Source organism: Mustela putorius, unplaced genomic scaffold (assembly GCF_011764305.1).
Source record: "Mustela putorius furo isolate JIRA1106 unplaced genomic scaffold, ASM1176430v1.1 tig00004013_pilon_pilon_pilon, whole genome shotgun sequence".
Lineage (NCBI taxonomy): Eukaryota > Metazoa > Chordata > Mammalia > Carnivora > Mustelidae > Mustela > Mustela putorius.
In genome coordinates, this window is record NW_025422151.1 from 716,679 (window position 1) to 727,112 (window position 10,434).

Genomic DNA, 10,434 nt, shown 5'->3' on the forward strand with positions numbered 1-10,434 from the left:
TCCGGGCCCCAAAGCTGCAGGTGGGATATCTGCTGAATTATTATACTTCAAAGCTTTTCTTATAGTTCCCCCCCCCCCGTGGTCATTCTACTCTAGGGAAGCTTACAGCGTCCCCTTGACCCCACTTATTTGAACTTTTTATAAATATGTATTTGTAAAGAAATTATACGAGGCATAATTTCTTGAACTGAAAATTGAGCCACGCATACTGACAAGCTTGACTGTAACTGAAGGGGAAAAACGTGAAACGAGAACTATCAGGCCAATGTCTGGCAAAACTAGGGGTCACATCAATTCGATGACCAAGGAACTTGCGGAAGGCCCATCGAGGACCAGCCAGTTCACTAGGCCGAGGGTAGAGAAGTGTAAGAGATGTGAAAGGCTCAACGTCCATCAGACAAGAGAAGCACATGAACACTAATAATATAATGGTTGAAACATCACACTAAAGCATGAAGAAACAGATCATGGAAATGATGCTGAAGAGACATTTCATTTCATCTGGAGGCCCAGGGAAGAAGTGACATTTAAAAGGACTTCGAAGAAGAGGTGGAACTTCGTGGAGTGGGCAAGGGAGAAGGGTTACACAAGCAGAGGGGAGAGCACAAGCAAGGCGAGGGCTGGGGCAGCTGGGTTCTTCGGTGGGCGGAGTAGTAGAAATAGACCAAACAAATAAGCTGGACCCACTGTGAGGGGCCTGACCCGTCTGCCAAGGACTTGGGACATTTCTCTGTAGCGAGCTTTTCAGAAGAATGACATGATCAGATCTGGGTTTTAGAAATGCAACTCTTGCTATGATACATAACCAAAATGGGGTATTGTCCGACCCCAGACCTTCACATGTGCAGTCCCCTTGCCTGCACGGCTTCCCCCCCAACCACTGGCCCTGGGTTGTGGCTCCCAATTGTTTCATGGCACGTCTCCAGGCATCTGGCAGGGCGCTCTGTCTATCTAACTCCTGAGTCCTGGTCTCAGCTTTAGATATCGGTTCTTCTAGGAAATTTTCCTAGAAATTTTCCGCCCAAACCCCAGCAGTAGGTCCAGGGTACTCCACAAAGTCCTTGTGACCACCCCATAAGGGATCTTGTCAGGTGGTAACAAAATGCTTTGTCTTTCTCAACAGACTGAAAACTTGTTCAAGTTAGGGAATGTATCTTATTCATTCTTATATAGATGGTGTCTGCCTCCTCCCTGGTGGGACTTAGAGCAGACACTATTTTCTTTGAATTGATTAACTTAAAATGAGAAAATAATACGTTCTTTTCTGTGTGTGTTGGGTTGAGATGCATAGAGCACAAGATCTGACTTGGGGCAGACTCTGAGCTCCAATCCTGTTCTGCTATGCACTGTTGGGCAATATTTTTTGGGGGGGGTGCCTTCTCTGTACCTCTTGTTTTCTTTTTTTTCATATGGGGTTCACAAGAGTACCAAATTCATGTGGTAGTTGTGAGCCGTCAATGGAACAGTACAGGGAATGGATTCCTTTCGATGTCTGGCACTTGTTAAATGCTCCAGAAACATCTGCAGGATTCACAGAAGAGAGAGGGCTGGCAAGCCAACGAGAAAGGAATCTGGGCTGCAGACCCACTGACACACGGTATCGAAGGATCAGCCCTGGGAATCCGGTTCTGTCCATTTTCAATGCACTTAGCTTTATTATTTTTCTTTCAAAAGTAATTCTTATTTACTTTATAATACCTAAATTATATATATACTGACACATATAAAATAAAAAATGAAAATGCTGTAACTTTTGTTTTTAAGATTTTATTTATTTAGTTGAGAGAGAAAGAGAGAGAGAGAGCATGAGAGAGAGAAGAGTGAGTGGCAGTGTTGAAATCTTCCAGACATTTAAAAAATAATAAGAGGATATATAAACATCTTTATGCCAACCAACTTGAAACTGTATATATGAAATTGATGAATTCCTAGAGGAACACGACTTGCCAAAGCTGATAGAAACAGAGTAAATGTTCTGTTTTTTTTAAAAACCAAAACAAAAAACATCTCCAAATAGTTCAAAATCTATGTAAGAAATTGAATCTTAATACATATGATAGTGATGATGGTGATGCTATTTGGAGGGCTTTGTAGATCCTACATTCCATTTTTCATACTGTGCAGGTTTTTATTAGCCTAACATCTGGATTCCCTTCTTATCTCTTATGTATTCTTCTTCTTCTTTTTTTTTTTTTTAAAGATTTTATTTATTTATTTGACAGAGACAGAGATCACAGGTAGGCAGAGAGGCAGGCAGAGAGAGGAAGGAAAGCAGCCTCCCTGCTGAGCAGGGATCCCGATGTGGGTCTCGATCCCAGGACCCTGAGATCATGACCTGAGCTGAAGGCAGAGGCTTTAACCCACTGAGCCACACATGTGCCTCTTATGTATTCTTTTTGATGCCAGAGGCCATTACCTACCAGAGGGGTTGAGGGAGGGCTCTAGGCATGCTGAGTTCAGTCTTTCCTTCCCTCTATCCGGAACTGAATTCCTGCAGAGAGGAAGCCTCCTGGCCTGCTCTCTGCTCTGTAGGTAGTAATCTGCTTCTCTTCCCGAGGAGACCCGCGATTGTCCAGTGATGTCTGTAAGCACGAGGGTAAATTGTCTTCTGGGAAAAAAGATCATCAAGGCTGCATATCAGAAGACATCTTCTCTGACTCTATCAATAATATGAGTAATATTTAGAACCCTAATCTGTCCTTTTCCTACATTTATCTCTCAATTCTATTCCAACCTGGGAAAGGAAGAAAGCAACATTATTTATTATCTTTTAATGGCCAAAAACATGTGACTCCATTTCTTCCTCTGTAAAATGAGGTAATAAAAATATTAACTGGGTTGATGGGTATGAAGTGATAAGGATCTTGCCTTGTAAATAATAAGCACTTAATAAATGTTAGTTATTAGTTTCTTTAAAAAAAAAAAAATGAAACCCTTCATGCCAGAACTGGGCTAAGTGCATTATTACTGCATTATGTTGTGTAATATTTATAAGAAACCCATGAGGTAGGCGCTGTGATTAATTACTCTTACATCACACAGGAGGAAGCTGAAATTTGGGACAGTTAAGTAACTTTGTCGGAGGTCACACACTTTATAAGGTCTGCCTTCAAAGTACCCCGCTCCCTCTTGCAGTTACAAGCCATTGGCAATTACGAGCAGGTGAAAGAAGGGCAAGCCAAGGATTTATGGTGAATTTGTCACCGTTTCGGGAAAAGAGAGGAGGACTGCAGGTCCATGGTCAGTCAATAACATCATCAAGTCCTGAAAAAGTGACAGTAAGCTCATTAGGATATTTAAAAGGACAACATTTATCAGGAGTGGGATTTAGAGCGACATTACGTATTCTTGGAACTCCAAGCATATCCAAGAGTATTCGTGAGCAATTCAAATACTACAACGTTGAGCGAAAAGATTTGGGTCTTTTCAGACAACCTGTCTAAACTTTGGACCCCCAGCTACATTCTCTGTGGTGTTTTACCACCGTGAGAAAGTCTGAAGGAATCCGATCCCCCATCGTTCTCGTGTAGGTTAAGTTAGATCACTCAACTCTAGCAAAAGATTCCAAATTTTCCTTTCTCTCCTCTCCCACAAAGCAGGGCTAGCCAAGATCTTCTTGCTTTATGGTATTAAGGGTCTCACGATTAGTCTTAGCACTCAGGCTTCTCCTAATCACTCCTGAGAAGAAGAAGACCTTTTTGGAAAGAATATGTGATGTCTGAAGCAGATCTTGGACCAGCATTTGGTGGAGAAAACAAGACTTTATTTATTTATTTATTTTTTAAAGATGAAAACATCCAGGTCCTTAAGCAGATTTGGATCTTCTAATATTCATGCAGGTGTTTGGAAAATCTTTACAACCTGAATCTGGGCCAGGAATTAGAGAAAAAGATGTTTCTTAGACTTCAGTGAGAGAGTACATGTGAGGGGATTTTCAAGACTCCATTCGTTTCTGGAACCAAAATTGTAGAATACTGAGAAGGGAGCTAGGAATTACATTTCAAAGAGCTATTCACATAAAGTCACCTTGTCCAAATATCTGGAGTTGAGGAATTAATCAACATTCAGAACATGTAAACAAAGGTAGAAACACTTCAAAGTTTATTTTAAAAAATATATTCTTATGAAGTCTTGTTTTTTTATTTTTTTTTTAAGATTTTATTTATTTATTTGACAGAGAGAAAGAGATCACAAGTAGGCAGGCAGAGAGAGAGAAAGGGAAGCAGTCTCCCTGCTGAGCAGAGACCCTGATGTGGCGCTCAATCCCAGAATCCTGGGATCATGACATGAGCTGAAGGCAAAGGCTTTAACCCACTGAGCCACCCAGGCACCCCTTGTACTTTTTTGTTTTGTTTTGTTTTTAATTGAATAAATTTGGTATGTAACACTGTATAAATTTAAGGTGTACAGCTGTTACTTTGATAGTATCTACATTCTGATATGATTGCCAATGTAGCAATATTGATCATATTACTAATTACATTTGTTATATTGCGCATTAGATCTCTGTGGCTTATTTACTACTAGTTACAAGCTTAAACCCTTAAACACCATTAATTTTATCCTATCCCTCATCCCCCTGGGGAAACCTCCATTTTATTTTGTTTTTTACATGTCTAAGCTTGTTTAGATTCTATGTATAAGTTATATCATAAGTCCTTGCCTTTCTTTGCTTGACTTAGAAGTCCTGTTTCTAATGGCTGATTTGTTAGGTCTTTGGGCAAGGACAAATCTATTCCCAGGGAGCTCAGTTTCCACATCTGCAATGAAGACTCTATGAAGCATATTGACACGGAAAGAGAATTCTTCTATAATGCCTGTATTTCCTTTTGATGTTCTTGGATATGGCAGCTATAAAACCACAAATACCTGAGCCAGATTTTCCTTATGTCTGAGCTCCCCGCCCCAGGAGGATGTAAACCACTTTTCAAAAGTACCATTAGCTCCTCTGAATTTCTACTTCCTTGTATTATATGGTACTCAGGTGGCTTTTAAGTGTTAACACAACTTCCTCAAAACTGACTCCCTGGGTCCTGAGGATTAACTAAGATACTTGGAAGGTAAGATCTGCTCATTATTTTAAGATTTTCTATATAGGGCATGTTCAGCTAGGCCACCCCAGAGTTTCCATTTTATAGGAATGCCCCTTCCCAACAGGGAAGATTATTTATGAAGCTTGTTGTGACATGTCCAAAATTAAAACAATAAAAAAATGTGTTTAAATTGCTGATCTGAAACTAATGTTACTTTTTCAATAAGAAAGAATATTTTTGTGATGCTTGTTCTAACATTTTTAGCCTGCCTTTTTCTAATGAAGAGAACCCAGTTAAAGTCTTTGCACATGCCTGCATAAGACAGCTAGCTCACTGTGAGGTCTTGGAAGAGCACGGTCTGCTGTCCTTTGGTTGGCTTTGCCATTCTTTAGCCTTGTTTTCTTCTTATGTAGAAATATTACCCAAAGTTTAAGGCTTGTGCCCTTTTCTTCTCTCCAAACTCTTCAGCTTCATGAATTTTTGTTTTTATTGTTGTTATTGTTGTTGTTGGTGGTGGTGGTTTTTGCTTTTGTTTTTAGAGGAGAGAGAAAGGTGGGGAGGGGTAGTGGGAGAGGGACAGACTCTTAAGCAGGCTCCACATCTGGCATGGAGCCCCACATGGGTCTCTATTTCAGGACCTGAGATCATGCCCTGAGCTGAAACCAAGAGTCAGAAGCTTAACTGACTGAGCCACCCAAGTACTTTGGTCTACATAAATTTTAAAATCAAATTTATTTTCAGAATGTTAACCTAAACAAGATGGCTACACATTTCTGTTTGTGTGTACTTGTGCGTGTGTGTGTGTGTGTGTGTGTTGGGGAAAGAAAACTGGTGGGATCAGTGACTGTAAATGATAAATAATAAGTACTAATTGTGTAGGAGGCAAAACATTTCTACCTCTTTGTGCTGTTAATTTGTGATTATTAAATCCCAGATTTGAGAGAGGATGAAAACAATTTGTTAAACCACAGGCTCAGGAATAAAAACTATGATATCTGCCCAAACTTTGCAAGAGTAAAATCTGTGTGTGCCGGAAAGATTTGATGGGTAATGAAACAGCTTAAATCTTGCTCCAGAGGCTTTACCAGATTTCCAGGTACACGGCTGAATTGAAGCTTTGAAATGCTCAGAGATGTACATTTGATTCCTTAGGTAAATTATACATGAAACTATGCTTTAAGCATTTCCTCAATTTATAGTTGCTTTCAATGGTATTGAATCCCAAAGTGTTTGGCCTCAAAATAGAGAAAAAATAATACTGCTGATTTTAAAAATAGCATTCCCTTTTTATTAAAACATTTACAGGCAGCATGGGAAATTTGGGAGGTACATATAAGAAAAAGAAGAAGAAATCATGCATAATTTAACATTTAGAAATCAAGAACATCGTGTCATCTTATTACATCTTTCCTCCATCATTTATAACGGCCACACAGTATAACTTTGTACGGATGTACCATAGTTTACTTAGCCAACTCCTTGTTGTTGGAGATTTAGGGTTGTTCAGGGGGGTTTTGCCCTGGTACACGACATGACAGCGACTACCTCTGTAACATAAATCTTTGTACAGATGCATTTGATATTCTGCAATTAACTTTGGGCAGAAACAATGTACATGAAGAGCAAATGTAAAAAAGATGACGGTAGCAAGGAAGCCTTGCTTTCTAGGAGGTCTGCTCTGGCTTCTGCAGGCCATCTGGACCAGAGCCAGACTCCTGCTGCCTCGGGGGCTGGGAGGCAAGCTCCTCATTCAAACATGGTGTGCTTTGCACAGCTTCATGGCAGAGGGGTCAATAAGACTCTCGGGGAGGTTCCAGGAACACATCACCTTCTAGTCCCAGAAAGGACGGACTGCTCTGGGGTTGAGTCCCGTCTAAGCTGGAGACTGCGATCTGTAGGCGTGAGGGGAGGGAGCAAGGAGCCAGGTGGAAAGATTTCTCTTGGCATAGATCCTATCAACATATTCTGTTGCTTTGGGAAATGCGGTGGCATTCCTGCCAGGGCGTATCCTAGGCTGCTGTGTGCCCTTGGGTGGGTGCAGAGGATAGGAATAGGCTGCTTTTATGATTTTTGCCTTGGCAAGGACAGCGCCCACTGTGCGTTCTCCTATTGCAAAATCTTCAGTGAGTCCTTAGCGCCCCCACAACACAATTCACCAAAATGACTTCCCTCCCCTCCCCCTCTCTGGCCCAGCCTCCCCTGACCACTAGCTCTCAAAGCGCAGTCCGGCCTCCAGACCCTCAGCTCCTTCAGCTTGCACATCCCTCCTCACCTTCAAAGTCTCCCTTTTTCTATAAAACCCAGGATACCCATCATATCCTCTGTGGAAACTTGTTCCCATGTTACCTCCCCGAGCAGCCCGTGAACCTCTTCATGGTTAGCGTGTGGCTCTCCGTGTCCATCTTCTTGGTGCCGAGAACAGAGTCTGACACACAAAAAGCACAGCTTTTCAGTTTCAATTTATTTTCAAATGAACAAGTTCAAATGTTTAAAACCACTAAACTCAGGAATTTGCAGCTGAATATTTTTAAGCAGTATTAATTTGCCAATATCCACCCTTATAATGAAATCATTCATGCAATCCACCTGACCAGGTTACTAAGGGGTTGGGGGGAACACAGGACAGACTTGTCATAAAACGATTTCTGAAAAATCTTTGCTTTTCATTATATCTTGCTTTTAAAAAGAACACACAAAAAAGGAAAACGACAGAAAAGTTGCAGCATCATACTGGCCTGTAGAGAAATATGTATCTCTTATTTGCCTTGGTCTACTTAAATATTCATAGGAACAGCAGAGAATCTCCAAATTTCTGTGAAACCCAGAATGCATCCTCACACTTCCCCTTATTAGAAGGGTTAGTACAGAGGAGATTCAACAGAACCTCAGTATAAAGATGAAAGTTGTTATCAAATCATTATAAATCAGTAATAGAAACATGCACTAAATGTTTCAAAAGGAAATAGAAACTGATCTAATCCCTAAGTAGCTTTTATTTCTTTTCTCATTTCATTCTTGGGAAAGGCCACCAAAATTCATGGGGGTGAAAGTCCAGAAAAGCTCTGTTGTAGCCTTTTTTTTTTTTTTTTAAAGATTTTATTTATTTATTTGACAGACAGAGATCACAAGTAGGCAGAGAGGCAGGCAGAGATTGAGGAAGGGAAGCAGGTTCCCCCGCTGAGCAGAGAGCCCAGATGTGGGTCTTGATCCCAGGACTCTGAGATCATGACCTGAACTGAAGGCAGAGGCTTTAACCCACTGAGCCACCCAGGCACCCCAGTTGTGGGCATTTTAAAGAAGAAATGTAACAGTTTTAAAAGTACCATCCAAACATTTGAATTTTATTTTGATGCTCAGAATCTGGTGTAAGGAGAGTTTATGTCAGATGTCCTAGTAAGAAATGAGGTTAACTGAATACTGCCATAACTTGGTATAAGGCGAATTTATCTGCAAAGGCTATCAGAGCAGAAAATCCAGAGGGACTCTAGGTAGGGTTTTTCTCTCCATTTTGGGATAGCTATATCTCCCTATGAGTGTCAGTATTCTGGGAACAAGGAAAGCATGCACTGTGTATAAAGAACGATGAGGCCCTTGGAGAGAGGTGACAAAGGGAACACCCCCAGTTCTGAGTGTTTTCCAAGGCAATGTCTTCTTTGAGGATTACAGAGTGAGTTCCTAAAGGAAAAGCAGCCTGCACTTTTGGCAGGCAAATGCCACTTTATTTCCATGCTTACACCTACTTTTTATTTAAATGCAGAAGTTGGTAGTATGTTCGGGTTTTCTTCCACTTGAAAGTGATCTAGAGAACAGCCTAGTTAATATATAGATCTGGGAGCATGCATGAGAGGCACCCAGGACGGGTTGCTCCTGGGAAGGATCCTAGGAAATTGAATGTTAACGTAACAGAAGGTAACAGAAGGGTGTATACTAAATCAATCCATCCATCCATCAATCAATCAACCACAGCTCTTAAAAAGTATAGAGGCATCACATACAAAATATAAAACCAGTCCTAGAGGAAATAAGTGCTGAAATCATCAACAGTCTATGCCTCTGGGTAATGAAGATGCAGGGAGACTTGAACTTTTATTCTGGCCTCTACCGACTGGATGTTTTAAAAATTACTATTATATGCATGGCTTGCTTTTAGTAAAGGATAAAAAAATCTTAAAATAACTATAATGGATAGACCCTTTAAAAATAAGTAGCTTCGATTTTGGGTCCTCAGGCTATGACTCAATGTGTTGAATCTTTTCAAGAAGCTGCCTTGCTAGACTGTGTCTTACTAAATTGTTACTGTTGCTTTGATTAAACATCTATGAACTGTAGCAAAATGGCTCTATAAAATAAAAATGAGATATTTATAGCAATTTCCTAAAAATCTGAAATCCAGTGGAAGACAGAGAAAACAATGTGGACTTAAAACAGGGCCTTCTCTTTCCATCCCCACGGATCACCTTGTTTTGACTGATCCTTGAATTCATCTAATGCATGCACATTTCCAACTTAAATTTAATCTAAGAATAACACAGAATAATCACTCCAAATAAGAGTACTCCTGAAGCAGTACCCCAGAAGAATCATGGTGTAAGGAGAGTTTATGTCAGAATCATGGTGTTTGTATTCTAGTCCATGAAAATGGGATTTTTCTCCTTCCTTCTTCAGCCCAGGTGAAATGAGATTGGGTTTTAACAAAACATTTTGTTTATTGGCCCCTGTTTATTAATAGGAGACCAATAACACCTTTTAAATGAAATGTAATTCAATAGAATTAGTTTGAAAATAAATAGAGCACATGTGGTTAGCTTTGCTTTTGAAATTACCCTATCAGGTGCAGATCTCTGTAATTAAAGAATCCTAATTCACAATTCTCTGAATCACTGCATTTGGCAGGCAAATGCCAGTAATTTTCATTTCACAACACAGTGCCTCAGACAGTAATAAGCCAGAACGAAACACATGCAGGTTTAATCAGGTAACAAAGCATGTCAAATACTTATCCTGAAACAAGGGAGTCTGGCACATGAAGTGTGAACCTCCGAGAAGTCCCTTAGGGGATGTTATATTCTCTGATCTGTACCTTTTCACAGCTTCTGCTGACACCTTTAAGAGAAAAAAAAAAAAAATCTCACCCAGAACAGGAGTCAGAATTCAAAACAAATCACTCTCAATGGGACTTCTGGGAGCCAAAGATACAAACACAAGCATGCGTGCGCACACACACACGTACAGATGTATACATGCACATTCATTCACAGCTGTGTATCAGTGCAAGTGTATGTATTAAATAAAAGGTACTTAAAGAATAGTCTTTGTTAATCATCAAGTAACTTTGGTCTAAATGCCATAGGAGGAAAGAATGCTACATTTAACTCCTAGGAAAGTGGGTAAAAGTTCAGCT